Source organism: Oryctolagus cuniculus, chromosome 17 (assembly GCF_051225735.1).
Source record: "Oryctolagus cuniculus isolate XC-2025 breed Fujian yellow rabbit chromosome 17, ASM5122573v1, whole genome shotgun sequence".
Classification (NCBI taxonomy): domain Eukaryota; kingdom Metazoa; phylum Chordata; class Mammalia; order Lagomorpha; family Leporidae; genus Oryctolagus; species Oryctolagus cuniculus.
Window position 1 is genome coordinate 18,727,293 of NC_142883.1, and position 5,736 is coordinate 18,733,028.

Here is a 5,736-nt window from a genome sequence, read left to right on the forward strand (position 1 = left end):
TCACGGGAGGCTGGGATGCACCTGCTAGGAATATAGATTCCTTGGGCCCTGCCCACTGATCGGAATTTATAATCCCCACGTGATTCTCACACAGGCTCTGGAGCTATCAGGGTACTTCAAGAAATTCATGGACAAATGGAATTAAAACATAGGACAGGGGACTGCACTGTGACACAGCCACTTGGAATGCCCCTGTCCCATATCAGAGTGCCAGTCGGACTCCTGGCTGCTCCGCTTCTGATGCCAATGCACCATGGAAAGCAATGGAAGGTGACTCTCAGCCAATCCCTGGGGGAGAGCAGGATGGAGTTCCTGGTTTCTGGCTTTGGTCTGGCCTAGATCTAGCTGTTGTGGCTCTTTGGGGAGTGAACCAGTGGATGGAAGATCTTCTCTCTCTTCCCTTATTTCTGTCACCAGAAATTTCTTTCTTTTTTTTAATATTTATTTGTTTATATTTGAAAGTCAGAGTTACACAGAGAGAAGGAAAGGCAGAGATAGAGAGAGGCAGAGAGAGAGAGAGAGAGAGAGAGAGAGAGAGAGAGGTCTTTCATCCGCTGGTTCACTCCCCAGTTGGCTGCAATGGCCAGAACTGTGCCAATCTAAAGCCAGAATCCAGGAGCTTCTTCCAGGTCTCCCATGCAGGTGCAGGGGCCCAAGGACTTGGGCCATCTTCTGCTGCTTTCTCAGGCCATAGTACAGAGCTGGATGGAAATGGAGCAGCCGGGACTCAAACCAGTACCCATATAGGATGCCAGTACTGCATGTGGCAGCTTTATCCACTACGCCACAGCACTGGCCCAGCCTTTCAAATAAATAAATGTCTTTTTCAAAAATAGGTTTATTTGGGGGCAAAAAATTTTGAAGTCCATGCATACATAGTTTTATCATAATATGAATTTTTTATTTATTTTTATTTCTTTGAAAGGCAGAGTGATATCAAGAGAGGGAGAGACAGAGAGAGAAAGAGATCTTCCATGCTGCTTCACTCTCCAAAAGGCCACAAGGCTAAACTTGAGCCAGGCTGAAGCCAAAAACCAGGAACTCCACCCAGGTCTCCCACATGGGTGCAAGAGCCCAAGCCCTTGGGCTATCTTCTGCTGCTTTGCCAGGTGCATTAGCAGGAAGCTGGATGGGAGGTAGGGCAAGCCAGGACACAAACCTGGAGCTATATGAGATGCTGGCTTCGAAGGTGGCAGCTTAACCTGCTATGCCGATGCTAGCCCCTTTCACAGACTTTTTGAAGGCTCTCATACCTGCCTGCCAAGCAACTCAATTAGCTTTAAGAGCCCTTTTTAAAATATATATATATTTATTTATTTACTTATTTGAAAGGCAGAGTGACAGGAAGACACACAGAGAGAGATCTTCCATCTGCTGGATCACTCCCCAAATGTCTGAAACAGCTGGGGCTGGGTTAGGCTGAAGGCAGGAACTCCATCCAGGTCTCTGCATGGGTGGCAGGAACCCAAATACTTGGACCATCATCTGCCATATTTTAGAGGGAAGATGGTTCTGAAGCTCACAGTAGCCAGGACTGGAACCAGCACTCCCATGTAGGGATATGGGTTGTGGCCATGCTAAGCCACTATTTAACCCACTGAACCACAGTACCCACCCTCCCTGGTTATTCCTGGCAGCCTTGACGTCCTGCTCTGTCCCTAACTCCAACTCATTCAAGGCCTTCCAAAGGTAACCCCAATGATCGTCCCAGCCGCAGTTTCTACCACGCTCTGCCATTGTGGGGGATGAGATGGGTCAGCTGCCAGTGTCCATCCCCACCTCCATCCAGCACTACAGAGGTTGAAGCCAAAAGCCTCATCTCCCAGCTTCCTTTGCAGCTGGAGCTCTGCATGCAAAGTGCACCCATTTGAGATTGAGGTGTGGAAGGTGGAGAGGAAGACAAGGCCGTATTCCTGCTGCTCTGGCTGCTTCCGCTTGCAGGCAAGGCTGGCCAAGGGGGGTTGTCCTGGGGCAGTGCCAGGGGTTCAGCCTCAGGCAGCAGTAGCAGCCGGAGCACAGTTCCCTTGGGGCAGTTGTGGGCCTGCGACCTTGACTAAGGGCCAGCGGCCGGCTCTGGTCTCTTCCTGTGTATGGCCGAAGCGGCGGCCCCGACTGGAGGATCATTTCTGTGACTGTATTAACTGGCACATCTGTTCCTCCGGGGCCAGCACTGTGGCGCAGCGGGTTAAGCCACCGCTTATGACAAATGCATCCCATATGGGAGTGCCAGTTCGAGTCCTCGCTACTCTGCTTTGTATTATTCATGTACGTATGAATAGTGTATGATTCTATAACATATATGGTTATCCATATAGAGACAGAGACACACACAGAGAGATTTCTCTTCTTATAAGGCCATCAATCCTATTGGATTAGGACCCTACCATAATGATCTTATTTTCTTTAAAAAAGATTTATTTATTTAATTATTTGAAAATCAAGTTACAGAGAGAGAGAGAGAGAGAGAGAGAGAGAGGTCCTCCATCCATTGGTTCACTCCCCAAATGGTCACAATGACCAGAGCTGGGCCGGCCCAAAGCCAGGAGCCAGGAGTTTCTTCCAGGTCTCTGACATGAGTATAGGGGCCCAAGTTCATTAGCAGGGAACTGGATCTGAAGTAGAGCAGCGAGGGACTGGAACTGGCACCCTGGCATGGGATGCCAGCATGGCGAACAGTGGCTTACAACATCGACCCTACAACATCGACACCTCTCTGGCCCTCTCGGCTGGAGTTTAGCAGTTGACATACCTTACTTGCATACACAATGTCTCTCCAACCCCGCCACCCCCCCCCCCAAAAAAAAAGATCACCTCTGGAGGGCAGAGGCAGTGCCTTGGTATTTGGGCCACCCTTGGTGCTTGGCATATGATAGATACTCAGCTGAGCCAGTGAATCAGTGCTCCCTGTGTTAAGGAAGCCAAAGTGTGACAACTGCTCCCATGGGGTGGTTGGCCCTGCTCAGCCGGCGCCGCCCCCTGTCCTGGAGCCCACCCTCTGGGAGTGGAAGAAGCTAAGCCCCGGGGAAGGAGAAATGAGCAATCAGGTTTCTAAGGTCCAGGTCTCCAACCTCCAGTTTTGACAAGATTATCTAGCTGCTTGAAACCACATTTAACGTGCTATTGCTTTACATACTTTATGTATGTGAAAGACAGAGCTCTCTCGTCTGCAGGTTCACTCCCCAAACGCCTACGGCAGTAGAGACTGGAGCAGGCTGAAGCTCCCCTGTGTGGCATGGCAGGAACCCAGTGCCTTGAGTCATCACCCGGGTCTAGAGTAGCGGAAGCTGGAATCAGGAGCAGCTCGGGAAGACAACCCAGGCCCTGGGCTAGAGGAGGTGGAAACACAGCCCAGGCCCTGGGCTAGAGGAGGTGGGAACACAGCCCAGGCCCTTGACTAGAGGAGGTGGCGTCTTAACTGCCAGGCCACAGTCTGCCCTGAAGCCACACGCAATCCCAAGGATGTTCCGGCCTCCCATCTCAGAAGAAGGAACGTGAAGAACAAACTTAACTCCATGCTGAGGAGCCACGTTGTAGATTTGCGACACTAAGTGCTTGGGTCCAGGTCTCGGTTCTCATTTGCTCTGTGGCCTTCAGTGGGTCATTCTGCTTCTCGGAGTCTCAGTCGCTCCATCTGCAGAATGGGCATAATGAATCTGTCCCGCCCCTCTGAAGTGAGGATTCAGTGAGAAGCACGGATCCCTGGGCACCACTGCTTTGCGAGAGGAAGCTTAAGGTGGTGCACACTGCTGTGTAACCCGGCAGCAGCCCCTCAGTCAGAGGCCATGGGGGCCGAGGCAGACCTGGCCCCGGGTGTGTGTGTGTGTGTGTGTGTGCACACGCAGGGGCAGAGCCCTGGGCTCGGACTGGATGGGACCGGGACTCAGAGGACTTAACTTTGTTTCCTCTCTGCATTCCTTTGCACAGCTCAGGTTCTTCTCCAAGAAGGGAATGTGAATCTTCTGGAAGGCTCCACTCCGGAGGCCCAGCACAAGCCACAAGCCTGTCCCGTTTGTCCTCGCCGCCGCCGCTCCCCCCCCCCCCATCGGGGCGGGGCAGTGGGAGGAAGACGTTTTCCAGGGAGTCCTGGCAGGTGTGGGACTCCTGGAGCCCCCGCGGGTTTCAGGTTGCTTTCCCTCTCAGCTGGGTCCCTCGGATTAACCCTTGAGGACCCCTGGGGCCTAGGGCAGCAGTACTGAGGGGCAAATGCGCTGACTCAAGGCTCGGGTCAGAATCTGCGGTTCCAGCGGGAGAACGCTCTTGGCCCCCTTCTTGCTGGGGCTGCCTTCCTCTTCAGACATCGCCCCAAACGTCTCTGAGCACCCCAAAAGGACAGACACAGACTGTTCCGCAGGCAAAGAAAGGCAGGACGGCCTCAGTGGGGGTGGGAGGGGCTTGACTGTCCAAGCAGCTTCTGGGGGGTCCCAGCTTATGGCTGGGGGTCCGAGCAGGAGGAGCAAACCCCCTCCCCTCCTCTCCCTGCAGCTGCGCCCCCAGGTTCCCCCTCCCCGCCGCAGCCCTTCCCTAGCGAGAGCCTGCTGCGCCTGGAATGAGAGGAATCTGAACTACAAACAGACCTCCCAGCGGCACCCCCAACTCGTCTCCCAGCGCGCTCCTCAGCCTCGCTAGCAGCAGCCTGGCTTCCTGGAGTGGAGACTGGAGGCAGGGCTGGGGAGAAGGGGCCTTGGTGGGGGTGCCTTTTTCCTGGAGAAGGAGGGAGGAGAAAGGCGGAGGGCAGGGTAGGGCCCGTGCAAGAACCAAAATTCTGCAAGCGCAAAATCAGAACCAGGAAGAATATACTTGCCTGGGCTGCAGGCCTGGGGATGGAAGTCAAGTCCGTTCTGGAAGGATCCAAGCTGTGAGGTCCCCAGCTTGGGACAAGCAACCCCTGCCTCCCACGCCCACAGCCTAGGAGAGAAGGAACCTGTCCCCCGTACCAGCCCTCCCCCCACCTCTCGGCCCATCTCTTCCTGTGTGTAACACAGGGCCGGCCTCCTCCGGAGCTGCCCTCCCAGCCGCGGGCTGGGCCACAGCAGCAGCGCTTCCAAGGAGTGCTGTGAGCCGGCATGGAGGAGCTGGGGGCTGGGGCCGGAATCAGAGAGATGGAGAGACCACAAGGCACAGAGCCAGAGGGGCCCCCTCCTGCCTGCCACGCTTGCCCTGGCCCTGGCCTCCTGCCCACTGTCCCCTGCCTCTCCCTGCCCCCACCTGGACCCAGGCTGGGGCTTTGATGTGCGTGGCGGGGGCTCCTGGTGCCCGGGGGTGCCAGCGGGGAAGGCACCGGCAGGACAGGCTGCTGGGGCTGGAAGCTGTGGCAGGCGCGGTGACCTCTTTGCGGGGGTGGCCCTCTCCAGCTTGTATAACACAGATCCTGCCAAGGGTGGTATAGAAAGGCCCAGGGCCCGCAGCGGGCTGGGGAAGGCCGCTGAAAAGGCAGCTTAAGGGCTTCCTGCTGGCTGAGATGGATTAAGGGCCCCTGGGGAGGGAGCCGGGCAGTGAGAAAGGGACTGGCCCGATGCGGAGCCCCTGGGCCAAAGGCTGGGGCTAAGAGCCCCTGGGGGAGGGGGGGCCAGCATCCTCCACCTAGTTCAGGGGCTGGGAGAATAGGGCCCAGTCTGAACGGCACTGGGGACAGGCAGGACACCATAGGGCTCTCAAAATAGAGGGGAGAAGGAAAGAGGGCCGTGGGCCCCTCGCAGGAGGAGAGAAGTAGCTGTCCTACCCATGTCTGTCTGCTGC

General features: G+C 55.6%; 1 long non-coding RNA gene across 1 annotated transcript; it reads right to left on the reverse strand.

Moving 5' to 3' along the window:
- Nucleotides 1-878: 878 nt before the first annotated feature.
- Nucleotides 879-4,984, reverse strand: LOC149121121 (uncharacterized). Its single transcript, XR_016224132.1, has 2 exons — nt 4,802-4,984; nt 879-3,631 (listed from the first exon to the last, which is right to left on the reverse strand). It is a non-coding gene; the product is annotated as an uncharacterized LOC149121121 (long non-coding RNA).
- Nucleotides 4,985-5,736: the final 752 nt, after the last annotated feature.